Below are 15265 nucleotides of genomic sequence, written 5' to 3' on the forward strand. Positions count from 1 at the left end.
TCTACTGGGAAAAGGCCCAGGAGAAGTTGATGTTTCCCTCCAACCATATTGTTAGTGTAGTTAGCTAATTTATTTTTTTTTTCTTTTTTTTTCTTTTTTTTTTTTTTTTTAAATTTCTTTATTGATTAAGGTGTCACATATTTGTCCTCATCCCCCCATTCCCATCCCACCCCTCTCCCCACGCATGCCCCAATCCCCTGTTGAACTTAACCGTTGGATAGGCTTATATGCATGCATACAGGTCCTTTGGTTGAACTCTCCCCCTCCCCCCCACCCTCCCCCTACCCTCCCCTATCCTCCCTCTGAGGCCCGATAGTCCGATCGATGCCTCCTTGCTTCTGGTTCTGTTCTTGTTCCTCAGTCTATGTTGTTCATCATTTCCTCTAGATGAACGAGATCAAATGTCACTAGATATATACTAATAAGAACTGAATGTGAGACGAGCAATAATATTTATGCTGACAGGCAAATGAATCAATCTGTAGCGAGCTTCCCCCTGGACCAACAGTTCTTTTGAGACCCAATTTCGATGTCCAGTAGTTCCTTATGTGTACATGTCAGCACTGACCCCTCAGCTCTGGATGGTGGACAAATGGTGGTAATGGAGGTCCGACTCCCTCTGGTTTGGTCTCGGCCGAACCCAGGGGCACGGCGTCACCTGGACTAAGGGGCACGTGGCCTCACCCATACCCAAGGGGCGCGTGGTCTCACCCGGGCCTGGGACCCAGCCTCACCCGGATGGATCCAGGGGCGCACGGCCTCACTCGGACCCAGTATCTGGCTTCACCCGTACCCAGGGACGCTTGGCCTCTCCCAGACCCAGGGGCACGTGGCCTCACCCGGGCTTAGTTGCACAAGGCCTCACCTGGATCCAGGGACACATGGTCTCTCCCGGACCCAGGGACGCTTGGCCACTCCCAGACCCAGGGCCACTTGGGCTCACCCGGGCCTAGGTGCACGAGGCCTCATCCGGATCCAGGGACACATGGTCTCACCCGGACCCAGGGACGCTTGGCCTCTCCCAGACCCAGGGCCACTTGGGCTCACCCGGGCCTAGGTGCACGAGGCCTCATCCGGATCCAGGGACGCATGGTCTCACCCGGACCCAGGGACGCTTGGCCTCTCCCAGACCCAGGGCCACTTGGGCTCACCCGGGCCTAGGTGCACGAGGCCTCATCCGGATCCTGGGACACATGGTCTCACCCGGACCCAGGGATGCTTGGCCTCTCCCAGACCCAGGGCCACTTGGGCTCACCCGGGCCTAGGTGCACGAGGCATCACCCGGATCCAGGGACACATTGTCTCACCCGGACCCAGGGACGCTTGGCCTCTCCCAGACCCAGGGCCACTTGGGCTCACCCGGGCCTAGGTGCATGAGGCCTCACCCGGATCCAGGGACACATGGTCTCACCCGGACCCAGGGACGATTGGCCTCTCCCCGACCCAGGGCCACTTGGGCTCACCCGGGCCTAGGTGCACGAGGCCTCACCCGGATCCAGGGACACATGGTCTCACCCAGACCCAGGAACGTTTGGCCACTCCCAGACCCAGGGCCACTTGGGCTCACCCGGGCCTAGGTGCACGAGGCCTCACCCAGATCCAGGGACGCATGGTCTCACCCGTACCCAGGGACGCTTGGCCTCTCCCAGACCCAGGGCCACTTGGGCTCACCCGGGCCTAGGTTCACGAGGCCTCACCCAGATCCTGGGACACATGGTCTCACCCGGACCCAGGGACGCTTGGCCTCTCCCAGACCCAGGGCCACTTGGGCTCACCCGGGCCTAGGTGCACGAGGCCTCATCCGGATCCAGGGACGCATGGTCTCACCCGGACCCAGGGACGCTTGGCCTCTCCCAGACCCAGGGCCACTTGGGCTCACCCGGACCTAGGTGCACGAGGCCTCATCCGGATCCAGGGACACATGGTCTCACCCGGACCCAGGGACGCTTGGCCTCTCCCAGACCCAGGGCCACTTGGGCTCACCCGGGCCTAGGTGCACGAGGCCTCTCCCGGATCCAGGGACACATGGTCTCACCCGGACCCAGGGACGCTTGGCCTCTCCCCGACCCAGGGCCACTTGGGCTCACCCGGGCCTAGGTGCACGAGGCCTCACCCAGATCCTGGGACACATGGTCTCACCCGGACCCAGGGACGCTTGGCCTCTCCCAGACCCAGGGCCACTTGGGCTCACCCGGGCCTAGGTGCACGAGGCCTCATCCGGATCCAGGGACGCATGGTCTCACCCGGACCCAGGGACGCTTGGCCTCTCCCAGACCCAGGGCCACTTGGGCTCACCCGGACCTAGGTGCACGAGGCCTCATCCGGATCCAGGGACACATGGTCTCACCCGGACCCAGGGACGCTTGGCCTCTCCCAGACCCAGGGCCACTTGGGCTCACCCGGGCCTAGGTGCACAAGGCCTCTCCCGGATCCAGGGACACATGGTCTCGCCTGGACCCAGGGGTGTGTGGGCTCTCCCAGACCCAGGGGCGCTTGGCCTCGCCCGGGCACGGGATCCAGTGTCATCCGGGTCCAGGGGCACTTGGCCTCACCCGGACCCGGAGTCCGGCCTCACCTGGACCCAGGGGCATGTGGCCTCAGCTAGACCCAGGGACGTGAGGCCTCACTTATACCCAGAGGCGTGTGACCACACCCGAGCCCAGAAGCGCGCAACCCCGCCCGCACCCGGGTCTCAGCGGGGCCCCGTCTTCCCGATCCCAATTCCTGCCGGTCAATCCCCCCTCAGCAATTCCCCTGGCCATCCTTCCGGAGCTCCAGTATGGCTGCTGCAGAACTCGTCGGGCGGCGGCTCGGCGAAGCTCCGGTGCACCCGGTGCATGGCGGTGGGCCAGTCTGGCGTCGTTGCGTCGGCCCTTGGGTCTGCATCGGTGGCCGGTCGCCGAGCATGCGCACCTGGCCGTTTCCGGGGCGTTGAGATTCTTGACGGACTCAGAGGTCAGCAAGCGCGGAGTCTCCCACCCCATGTCTCATAGGGGCTCGTCTGTCCGTGCTTGGCTGCCAGTGGAGCCGTCCCCTCAGCCGGAGACCGCCGGGGGAACTGCGCCGAGCACGTTCCAGGCCGCTGTTGTATCGCCTGAGCCATAGTTCTTTTGTGTCGCCTGAGCCGTAGTTCTTAAAGTGTGGTCTTTGGGTCACCGGCATTAGCATCATCCCACATACCCCTCTTTTATTCTAGTTGTAGAGCATCTACTCAGCCAGCCCTATGGTGGTCTTGGATGGTGTCTGCTCTGCTCTCTTGTCGTAGTCTCAAAGTTGTTGTGGTAGGCAACAATCAGGCTTCCGCCCTATGCCTCCATCTTGGTCCTCCTTTGTATAGTTAAGTCTTGATTGTTGTTGGTGTCACTGGGGGGGCTCTCTTTGTCTATAAAGGAAGAGTTGCTGTGCAGGAGACACGTTTATGGGCCGGGTCTTGGTGCAGCAAAGCTTTGGCGCTCACTGAATATTCCCGTTGAATGTGTCCCTTATGCACGTGGTTGAAATCTGGTGTCATCTCCCACAGACCACTAGATGCCCTCGTTTCTGGGTCTCCAATGGGTTGTAGATCAGCTCCTGCCTTAGGCACTCAGCAAGGATTACAGCAAAAACTGTAGTTTCTTCCTCCTGTCTGAGTGGCCCTGGAGCAGTCCGACTAGAACAGCAGATCATCTGGTCCGCTGCCAGAGGGCAGGCCACCCACATGCATAAGCCGTTGCTTGGGGCGCAGGTGTGCCTGCAAGACTTGCGGGGCAGGTCTTCAAAACGTGCAGGGCGGGTCCCAGGGCGGGGCGGGGTCTCAGGGCGCCAACAGGCCATGGTGCGGCTAGCCTCAATGGCTGTGAGTCTGGTCCTTCTGCCTTCCATGTATCTAAGTCCCCTCGTTCCGCACTCCAGCGCAGCAAACACTGATTGCTGGGCGTACCTCTGCAAGAGTCCCGCCTCTCCCCGCAGGCATCTGGGTCTCCCGGGGTTCACCAGAAGATGGGTTTCAGGGTGATGGAGAGCTAATCTCCCTTAGGTTTGGAACAAAAGCCCCTTTCCCCCGCCACCAGCCAGACCCACGCACCTCCACACCTCATCCCCTCCGATTTCGCTGGGTGCGAGGCAACAGAACAGCCTTTAACCTCCGCCGCCATCTTTTTCAAACTTCTCAATTTGTACTTCTTAATCCCTTCATTTCAGTCAACTCTACTGAAGTCTAGCGCCGCCGGGAGGTGCACGGAAAGGGCGCCCGGGCCTCCGTCCGGTGCGCGGTGCGCGCGAGGGTCGCGCGGCTGGGACAGGCGCTGGGCGGCCGCCGAGCTCCAGGCACCGCCATCGCCGTGTTCCGGACGTCGCCGCCGCGGGGTCCCTTCAATTTATACTTCTTAATCCCTTGAATTCAGTCAACTCTACTGAAGTCTAGCGCTGCCGGGAGGTGCACGGAGAGGGCGCCCGGGCCTCCGTCCGGTGTGCGGGGCGCGCGGCCCGCGGCACCAGGCGCGCGGGGGGCTGCGCGGCGGGGACGGGTGCTGGGAGGCCGCCGGGCTCCGGGTGCCGCCGCTGCGGCGGCGTCCCCAGCGTCCCGGGCCGGGCAGCCTGCGGGGGCGGCGGAGTTGCGAAAGTGAGTGAGTTTCCCAGGGTTTCGCCCGGAATGGGGTTCAGTGCAATCGGAGCTGGTGCTCAGCGCACTCCGGAGCCTTTATCTCCTTCCTGCCAGTGAACTCCGGCCAGGTCATCAGCCGCCCCCTCCTCTCCGGTTCCATCCTCCCCGCAGGCGCGTGTGCTCGTGTCTCCGCCCGTTTCTCCATACCTCAGGCTTTTACAGGCTTCCCCGACTGTCCCCGTGGCCTTCTCCTTCCCCCCAGCTGTGGGCATTTCAGTCCGCCAGCTCTCCTGTGGTTCTGGACGATGTCCGTTCTGACCTCTAGTTGTATTTTTGAAATTGTTGTGCCCGGCTGCAGGTTAGGTGTTTAACCTATGCCGCCATCTTGGTTTTTCCAGCTAATTTATTTTTTATTGATTTCAGAGAGGAAGGGAGGAGAGAGAGATAGAAACATCAATGATGAGAGAGAATCATTGATTGGCTGCCTACTGAACACCCCCTACTGAGGATCGAGCCCACAACCCAGGCGTGTACCCTTGACCAGAATCGAATCTGGGACCCTTCAGTCTGCAGGCTGAACCGTCTATCCACTGAGCCAAATGATCTAGGGCTAGTTAGCTAATTATTAACATAAGGAAGGAAGCAAAGGGAAACAAATACTAAACTTAATAAACTAAGGAGCTGAATCAAGTATTAATCTTAATAAACTAGGAAACAGAAGCAGATATTAGGACAACATTCCTAGGAAGCTATAGCATAAATGGACTCATTCACACACTAGGGCACTGCCACAGAGGAGACTTAGTCCCCAGAGTGGACAGGAAAATCTCTCTTGGGTGCTGCGGGTTCAGTACCAGATTCCCGGAGAGAGAAGAAAGGGAAATTCCTCCGCTGGGCACCTGTGCAGTGGAAACCAGATAACTTTCCAGGACTTTTTGACATGCACAATGGAAGTTAAGATAGCACAGGGGGTGGCGTTTCTACTTTTAGACATGAGCAGTGAGATCCAGGGGGAGGACCTAGCGAGGCAGAGACCAGCCAGGGCAAACCTGGGTTGGCTAAGGGGCGTGGAACCCTAGTAAATCCAGGAAAGGGATTGGTTGGGAAAAGGGCCTGACTTAAGCCTGGGTAGAATCAGAACGTTGGGTTGGATGGTTTGATTGGCACTTATTTTTTTTTTTTAACCAAGAATCAAGAAAATAAATGGAGGATGGATTAATAGGAACTCATGAGACTTGCTGATAGAGCCTGCCACCCTCCATGTCCCTGAGGGTGTATTAATTCCCTTAACCCCAACAGAATCTTGCCATCACATTTATTTTTATTTTTTGTTTGTTAATCCTCATGTGAGGATATTTTCTCCATTGACTTTTAGAGAGAGTGGAAGGGAGGGAGGGGGGAGAGACAGAGAGGGAGAGATGGAGAGACATCGATTGGAGAAAGACATGTAAATTTGTTGCCTCCCGCACGCACCCTGACTGGGGTCGGGGAGTGAACCCACAACACAGTTACCATGCTTTTGACCGGAAATTGAACCTGTGACCTTTTGGTGTGCAGGCTGATGCTCCAACCACTGAGCACATTGGCCGGGCAAAGCTTGCCATCACATTTAAACTTCTCCACACTTGTCCTGTTTGAAATTCTTTTCTCTCAACACCACAAAACAACGTGTTTCAACAGCAACAATATTAAACTTATTCTAGAATAGCATTGAACCAAAAATATAACCCACAGGAGTGATGTTCCCCATGATAAAGACCTAGATTAAGCCCTAACCGGTTTGGCTCAGCGGATAGAGCGTTGGCCTGCAGACTGAAAGGTCCCAGGTTCGATTCCAGTCAAGGGCATGTGCCTTGGTTGTGGGCACATCCCCAGTAGGGAATGTGTAGGAGGCAACTGATCGATGTTTCTCTCTCATCAATGTTTCTAACTCTCTATCCCTCTCTCTTCTTCTCTGTAAAAAATCAATAAAATATATTAAAAAAAAAAAAGACCTGGATTAAGTCAAAGCCACTCAATTTCAAAAAATGTAAATTAGAAGAAATGAAAGAATATATGTCCACCTCCTGGCACAGTGTCCCACATGTATTAGGTGCCACAAAATGTCAGTTCCTTTATGTCACTTAACAAAAAGTGTGAAAAATAAAATACAACAGTTCCAAGTAGAACTGGTGTTTATCTAGGACCTGGAATGTGTGCACCTTGATGTTTATGCATATGTGTATGTGCCTGTGTGTATGTTTACAAATGTCTATGTGTATGTATATATGTGTGTGTGTCTGTGTGTATGTTTATACTAGAGGCCCGGTGCACGAATTCGTGCACCAGTGGGGTCCTTTGGCCTGGCCTGTGGGGTCAGGCTGAAACCGGCTCTCCGACATCCCCTGAGGGGTCTCGGATTGCGAAAGGGCACAGGCCAGGCCGAGGAACCCCACCAGTGCATGATCGGGGCCAGGGAGGGATGCGGGAGGTTGGCCAGCTGGGGAGGGATTGTGGGAGGGCTCCAGGACATGTCCAGCCCGTCTCGCTCAGTCCCGATTGGCAGGATCCCAGCAGCAAGCTAACCTACTGGTCAGAGCGTCTGCCCCCTGGTGGTCAGCGCACGTCATAATGAGCAGTTGAGCGGCCTTAGCATATCATTAGCATATTACGCATTGATTGTTTGAACGGACGATCAGTTGACTGGACACTTAGCATATTAGGCTTTTATTATATAGGATATGTGTATGTGTGTATGTATATATATATATGTGTGTGTGTGTGTGCCTGTGTGTATGTTTACGTATGTGTATGGTTCTGAGCACATCTGGGGAGCAGGAGGCCTCTGCCTGGGACCCAGCAGCAGGCTTTAGAAGGGAGAGAGGCTTCACGTGAGCAGGGCTGTGGAGAGGTGAGTCTGGCAGCAGTTGTAAGGGACTGAGACCACAGGGGAGGTTCCTGACTGCAGCCCAGCCAGCCCCGGGCCAGAGAGGACAGGGAGGACAGGGCTGGGCAGGGGGCAGGAGGCAGGGGGCAGCGACAGGCAGGCTGCAGAGGATCAGGCAGTAGGATTGGGAGAAACAGGTGTGTGGGGCGTGGCAAGAAGCAGAACACTTGCAAGGGAAGTAGATGGGTTTGAGTTGGGCCCTGTGGAGATTGACCCAGTTTGCACAGATGTTTAGCTTCCTCTGGACATGCAGCCTATTCTTGGCCAGAGAAAGGACGAAGGGAGTAGGGAGATGGTCCGTGGGCTCTATCGGCAAGGGGGTGAGTGTGGAAGCTGTGGGTGGGGGAACTTCCTAATGAATCCCTTCTCTTCAATGAGATGACTTTGATTTAGTTTAAAGGTCACTTCAGCATCCTATTAATGAGTGAGATTAATTCCTGTTTCTGTACTTAACCCTTGCTATCAGGCACTTTCCTCTGACATTTTCTAAAATCAGATGAATTTCTAAAGTACTAATGAGAACTTCAAAGACTTTTTAAGATGTGGATGTACTGTAATATTTCCTTTCCTCACCCTGCATCACAATTTACATAAAATTGTGTAATCATATGCATAGTATTTGGTTTAAAGTCCATTATGGGGGAGGCTTTCATTCATTCTTTTGTCCTTTAAAAAAATGCTATGGACCAGTCCTAGAGCACAGAAGATATTTGGGGTGTTTCCAGCCCTGTCCCTGCCAACAAGAGGCTGAGTGATGGTTAGGAGGCCCTAAGCTTTGCTGGTCTTTTCCAAATGTGTCAAATGAGGGCGAGTGTGGACTGGCACGGGATTGCCCTTCTGCTCCACACACACACACACACACACACACACAGACACACACACACACACACACAGAGAGAGAGAGAGAGAGAGAGAGAGAGAGAGAGAGAGGGAGAGAGAGAGAGAGAGAGAGAGAGAGAGAGAGAGAGAGAGAGAGAGAGAGAGGATTGAGGCTAGTCCTTCAAGGAGGAAATGAGCCTTTAAGAGGATGCTCCCCTGTTTCCCTCTTAAAACAGAGAAGTACCCTGTTATGGGTTCTGTATAAAATTTTATTTGGCAGAAAGCAAATATTACTCAGTGTGACACCCAATTCTGATTTTCTTTCTGGTGAGGGCCCATGGTCTGGTGGAAGTCATCCCAGGCTATCAAACCCCAATTAACCTTCCATCTTTTCCCCCAACCATGGCAGCCATGGAAGGGGCTGCAGGTAGAGATGGTAGAGCTACTGAAATACCCTCCCTGAATGTTGGGTCACTGCACAAGGACAGTCCCCCTGAAGAACTAAGTGAGCAAGAAATAAAAGCTTTCTGTGTTAAGCTTCTGAGATATAGAGGTTGTTTGTTTCTGCAGCATGGCTTAACCCATTCCTACTATTAACACTATTAAAAAGGGCTTTACCCAGGCCAAAGTCCTTTCCAGCTCTATGAGCCCATGGCATTCTAACTTTTGTTTCCACATACAGAGTGTTGCTATTCTTAGAGATAGCCCAGGGCTGTGGAGGCAACAAAATGGTACTGAACAGAGAGAACAAAACCAAGAGCTAGAGGGACCTGTAAAGCCTGGTGGATGATCAGAATCAGTCCTGGCTGAAGACCTTGGGGGTGTGAGGAGTGGCTAGGGGTCTTTGAGGGAGATGCCAGTGGCGGTCTGGGCCTTGCAGTGAGACCTGGTGGCAGGTGGTGGAGGTCTGAGCTGGGGACCAGTACTTAGCAGCTCTATCCTACAACCCAGGTTCTATGCTAGAACCCCCCAGAGGCTCCAGTCACAGTCTTCATTTGCTACCACATCCTTGCAAAGGAGAGAAATGAGCTCCATTTTACTCACAGGAGAAATGCTGCTTGGAGAGCTTAAATGGTTAATTTAACACAGGTCTGACCCCAAGGTCCCTACCCTTTCCTCCACACCAGGCCGCTTTCCAAGGAGAACCTCGAGAACAAGCCTGGGGGTGGAGGTCTGTGAGCAGCAGGATGGAGCTGAGGTTGTCACCTAGGTGTCCTGCTTAGGGACTAGAAGACACTGGGACAGGAGCCTTTTTCCTCCTGTGGTTTCCTGGCTGGGGACTTTGAGGCTATGCCTGAGGGGGTGGGCGGGGGGGGGGGAGGGCTGCCTTCTTCTCTATCAGTGTCCAAATGACCAGTGGCTTCAGTGCAGCTACAGGGAGCGGCCAGCTCACTTTCTTCTCATTTGGCAGACACTTCTCCTTCGGAACAGGTGTAAACACCACCACCAAGTTCTGATGGTGAGCAGGGCTGGGCTCACAGAGGCCCAGCATCCCTTCCCCCACCCTGGGCTCGCCTCTTCAGCTGCTCTGGAACCACCTGGTCTCTTCTTCAGGTTCCTGGTGTTGCTCTGCCTGCCAGCACGGAGGCCAGGCTGGGCTCTTCCGTTCCCTGCTCCCAGCCCCCCTGCAGCCCCCAGCAATGCCTGACTCTCTGGGAACATGGAAGGCCAGTTGCTGCGCCTGGAGTGGTTCTTTCTTTCTTTCTTTTTTTCTTTACTCTTTTAGAGCCTTCTCCCTATTTCCTCCACTCTCAGGTCCTGGCAACCACTTTTCTACTATCTGTTTCTATGACTTGGACTTTAGATTCCACATATAAGTGATAACATGCAGTATTTGTCTTTCTCTGTCTGACTTATGTCACTTAGCACAAGGCCTGAAGTGTTATCCATGTTGTCGCAAACGACAGGCTTTCCTTGTTTCTCATGGCTGAATAGCATGCTGAGATGTGCATCACCGCTTCTGAATCCATTCGCCCCCTGACAGACAGGGAGGCTGTGTCCATGTCTTGACTATTGCGAGTAATGCTGCCATGAGCATGGGATGAGCTCTCTTGGAGATCCTTATTTTCCTTTCTGTTGGATAAATACCCAGAAGTGCTGGGTCAGATGGTGGTCCTATTTTTAATATCTTGAGGCCCCACCATATGTTTTCCACAGTGGCTGCACCCATTTACAATCCAATAAAATGGCATTCTTTAAATGCTTATGTGGCATTTATTGCATGTGGGTGGGATGGGAAGAAACAAGTCTCTTGCTAATAAAAGCTGAACCAGAAAGCAGCTTTGCTGGTGTGGAGCAAGGTTGTGTCCCACCCAGCATGCACTTCCCACTTTTCTGTGCGTTCCCTTCTCTCTTCCACTGTCTCCACAATTCCTAAACCAAACAGCCTCTCTGGAGGTATACTCAAGGGGTTAAATAGGTTGGGTAAAAGAAATAACTATTTGCTGACATACAGCAGTAATCAGGCTTTACTTGCTGCCAGAAATGCAAGGATGGTGACAGATGTTTTTTCTTATGACCATGGCTCTGAAGAGCAAGATCTGAAAGAGACATGAAATTTCTTCACACAGTGATAAGACATAACAATCTCCCAATGGCTATCATTTTATACGAATTTGAGAAAAGCCTCATTTCAAAGAAAAAATCTAATTTGTTAATTCAGGGCTGATGTTCTCTGATTTAGTTGCTTTTCTGGCCTGGCCCTAGGAGGAGGTGCACGACACTGCTGCCTATTCGGCCGCCATTTTCTATTCCTCAAAGGAAAACCTAAAGATAACAATAAATTCATATAGCTAGGTACACGTTGTTGTTTTCTTCTTGTTGCTTTTGGCATCCACTCACCCAGTTCAGGTAATGAAGTGGATTCTCGCCCAGCCACCTGCCTTCCTCATGCGCCTACCTTACTCCCCTCTCTGGAGGGTACATTTCCACAGAAGGAGATGGGAAACAGCCTCTTGAAGGCCTTGGTTTCTGCGACTGTGAAGCACACTAATAATAGCACCCATATCCCAGGCCACAGAAGATGCAGCGGAAAATTCCACGAGGTCCTCAGAGGGGCCCGCATGTGGTAAACACTCATTGCTGCTGGCCACTGGCGGTGAGGGGGATGGGAAGTGGAGACTGCAGATTCCTCTCCAGCTTCCAGGAAAGGTCTCATATTTTTTTCTGTTTTGTTTTAGCTGGTGATGTGCAGCAAACACATCGAATGGTATGAGGAATGTTTAAAAGTCCCCATCTCAGTTCAGCACATGAGCCCTCAGTGGAGCAGTGTGGGTTTGAGACCTTACTCTGCTCACCACCCATGTGACCATGGAGACATTTGAGCTTCTCTAAATCTTGGGCCCCTCATGTGGAGCCCTGTGAGGGTAATTGTCTACACTTGGGGTGTTGTCAAGGTTCAATGAGACCAAGCACTAACTGGGTGCTTCTTGCACTTGCCAACATCCCATAAACATGCTCATAAATAAAGCTTTTCTTTGAAATAAATGTACCATATATGAGGCTGCTAGCTGCCATAACAAAGTACCACTGACTGGGTGGATCAAACAACAGTACATCTATTGACCAATAGCGGCTGGAAGCTGGAGATCAGGGTGTTGGCCTGGTTGGTTCCTTCTGAGGGCTGGGAGGGAGAAACTGTTCTGTGCCTTTCCCCAGCTTGCTGGAATCCTCAGCATTCCCCCATCACGTCCCCTGTGTGTGTGTTTCTGTGTGTCTTTGTGCCAGGGTTCTTGTCCCAGCCTTACAAAGGGTTCAGCATTCTGGAGAAAGGGTCTGATGCGTAGATTCAAGAAGGAGTCCAAGGACGAAAGATAATTTTGAAAGGCATTGGGGGTCAGAGGATCTTCAGCTAAAGGAACTGAAGACTCACCCTTGTCTAAGGTCCCCGTGGTATTTGTTAACACAATTTGTCCTAAGGCAAGGTGGAGATAATACACTTCAAAGGGTAGGGTATCAAAGAGTATTGTCAGTTTGGGGAATAGCCTACAGCTGTTCAGGTGTTTGGCAAACAGGAGGCAATAAAATGCCCTGAGCTGTCTGGCAGCAAACAATCCTATTCAGGTTTGGGGGAAGTGCTGTTTAGCCATTTCCAACAGGTAAATTACATTTGACTCAACCCTTGTTGAGCTCCCAAGCTTCACCAACCTTTTGATGGAACTCTTGTAACTATATGACATGTTGGAATTGGTTCCCAGCATCTTTGTGTCAAAATGTTCTCTTTTATAAGGATGCAGAGCATTGATTTAGGGATCCATCCTCCTCTAGTATGACCTCATCTTAAAAAAATTTTTAAAACTGATTTTATAGAGAGAGAGAGAGAAAGAGGGAGAGGGAAGGAGAGGGAGAGAGAGAGAGAGAGAGATCGATTTGTTGTTCTACTTACTTATGCATTCATCGATTAATTCTTGTATGCACCCTGACCAGGGATTGAACCAGCAACCTAGGCATATCGGGATGACTAACCAACTGAGGTAGGGCCTGACCTCATCTTAACTAATTATATTTTCAACAGCCCTATTTCCAAATAAGATCACTTTCTGAGGCGCTGAGGGGTAGGAATTCATCATATGATATGGGGTGAGGCACAATTCAATGCATAATAAACAAGTTATCAAAATCAATCTGTTTCTCTCTTGGTTTCTGCTGAGGTCCCCAAGGCTGAGAATAGAATCCTGGTATCAACACCAGGAAGTACCTAGATCCCTCACACCGGAGATACAGGTGGCATTGTTGGGAGCACTCATCTCTAGCCTATGAGAGGCAGGCTTTCAGAGGCCGGGGTGGACGGCATGTGGAGAAAGAATGTTGGAGTCTGTGGCACTCCCCCACCACCAGCAGGGGAAGTAGTGTTTCTGTCTCACCTCGACCAAGTGGGACCTTGCAGAAGGCTTGATATGTCCCCATGGAGTTTGGAGGGGATGTAAGAGGCTGGTGTCTGACACCTCTGTAGTAAGGGCAAGAGTGAAAGGTGGCCAATGAAGCCAATGGGGGGGGGGGGGCAGGTGAGAGGGCAGTGGGGTGGGGGGACCTGTAGATTATCACTGCTGAGTAAGCAAATTTATGCTTTCCTTGTGGTTTGGGAGAGAGAGGGCACCATAGCAGGTGTAAACCCGCAGGGTTTGAGTGAGGAGTAGTCCATTAGAGGTGGAGAGAGATTGGCCAGCAGCAGGATAAGAGCTGGACCAGGCCAGGGTTGGGCAGGGACTTCCCAGGAGTCCTTCCTTCCACCTCCATCCCCTGACATAGCCATGGACCCTCAGCCTCTTAGGGAGGACTATGTGCTGGTACCCCCTATGCCTGCTACTTGCCAGACTCTGGAGTCTCGTTTATTGACCGATGCTGGCCAGATGCAGTGCTGGCTTCCCTCCTCACTGACATCTGGCAGAACCTGGACCACCAGCCAGCTGGGCAAGGAGGAGAAGTAAAGTAGGCATGCATGTGGGTTCTGATAAATGAATGCGTAGACTGAAGTTGTGGGAGGAAAATACGGATAAGATTTATTACCTGAAAATGATCGGAAAAGCTCTGCCCCAGATGTCCTCCAGAGGTAGGAAAAACACCAACCTACAGGGAAAGCTTAAAGCTTCTTACTTTTTAAGCAATTGTGTCATGGAACCCATTGGCATTTGTTGAATAATCTTTCTAAGGTGCATAAAATGAAATACAGAGTGTGACAAAGGAAACCAAGCATATTGATTATCAAAACATTTTTAAAAATACAATTTTGTGATTAAGCTGTATGTGTGCTTCTTTTAAATAATACATGAAACAGTACGATCAGCAGCAGGTTAAACGACTAGCACTGTGATGTAGTGAAGAGTAGAAAGGATATTTTGAGATCTCTGCCATAATTGCAATATGATATAAAATTATCTGTGGCTTCTAATGGGTGACACGTCAAAGTACTCTTAATATTGCTGTGGCTTATTGCCTACATTTAAAATGGAAAGAAATGCAAAATGTTAGTTAAAAGTTAGTAAAATATAGATATAATTATTTTCTTATTCAAGTTTATGGTCCCCTGAATTTAATGTTTGGTCTTTGGGGATAAACTGTAGCACAGGAAAAGAAATCCTAATTTAAAGAGCCAGTGAAAGACAAAAGATTGAAATTCTGTTATAATCACAATACATTGAGCCTCATTTATGTGTGAGGTGGTTACATGGTGTTGCAGAGTAACTCCTTTACAGACATCAATAACCAATGCATTGACCTTTTAGAAGAAAAAACCAGTTTCAAAACCTTAAGAAGACACAACATACCAAAACTTATGGGATGCAGAAAAAGCAGTGCTAAAGGGAAAGTAAAAGAATGAAGCAAAAAACAAAACCACTCAAAACACATGGTCATCTCCATTGATGCAGAAAAAGCATTTGACAAAATTCAACACTATTTCATGATAAAAACACACAACAAACTAGGCGAGGAAGGAAATTACCTTGAAATAACAAAACTCGCAATAATCATTACTTGCAATAGTCAAGGTACTACAAGCTTTTCCTCTAAGATAACAAGCAAGTCAGGATGCTAGATTTCATAATTTCTATTCAACATAGTACTAGACGTTCTGGCCAGAACAATTAGGCAAGAAAAAGAAATAAAAGTTATCCAAGTAGGAAGGAAAAAGTAAAATGTCTTTGTTTATAGATAATAGAATTTTATATGTGAAAAACTTAAAAGATTAAATAGAAAACTGTTAGAATAAATAAATGAATTCAACAAAGGAGCAGGATAAAAAATGGACACACCTAAATTAGATATAATTTTATATACTAACCATAAACAATCTTAAAAGAAAATTTAAAAATAATTCAACTGAATAAACATAATAAATTCCATTTATTAAATTATTAAATAAAATATTTTACTAGCATTTAAAAGAATAAAATACTTAGGAATTTACTTATCCAAGAAGGCAAAGGGTTTGTACATTGAAG

Source organism: Eptesicus fuscus, chromosome 12, assembly GCF_027574615.1.
Source record: "Eptesicus fuscus isolate TK198812 chromosome 12, DD_ASM_mEF_20220401, whole genome shotgun sequence".
NCBI lineage: Eukaryota > Metazoa > Chordata > Mammalia > Chiroptera > Vespertilionidae > Eptesicus > Eptesicus fuscus.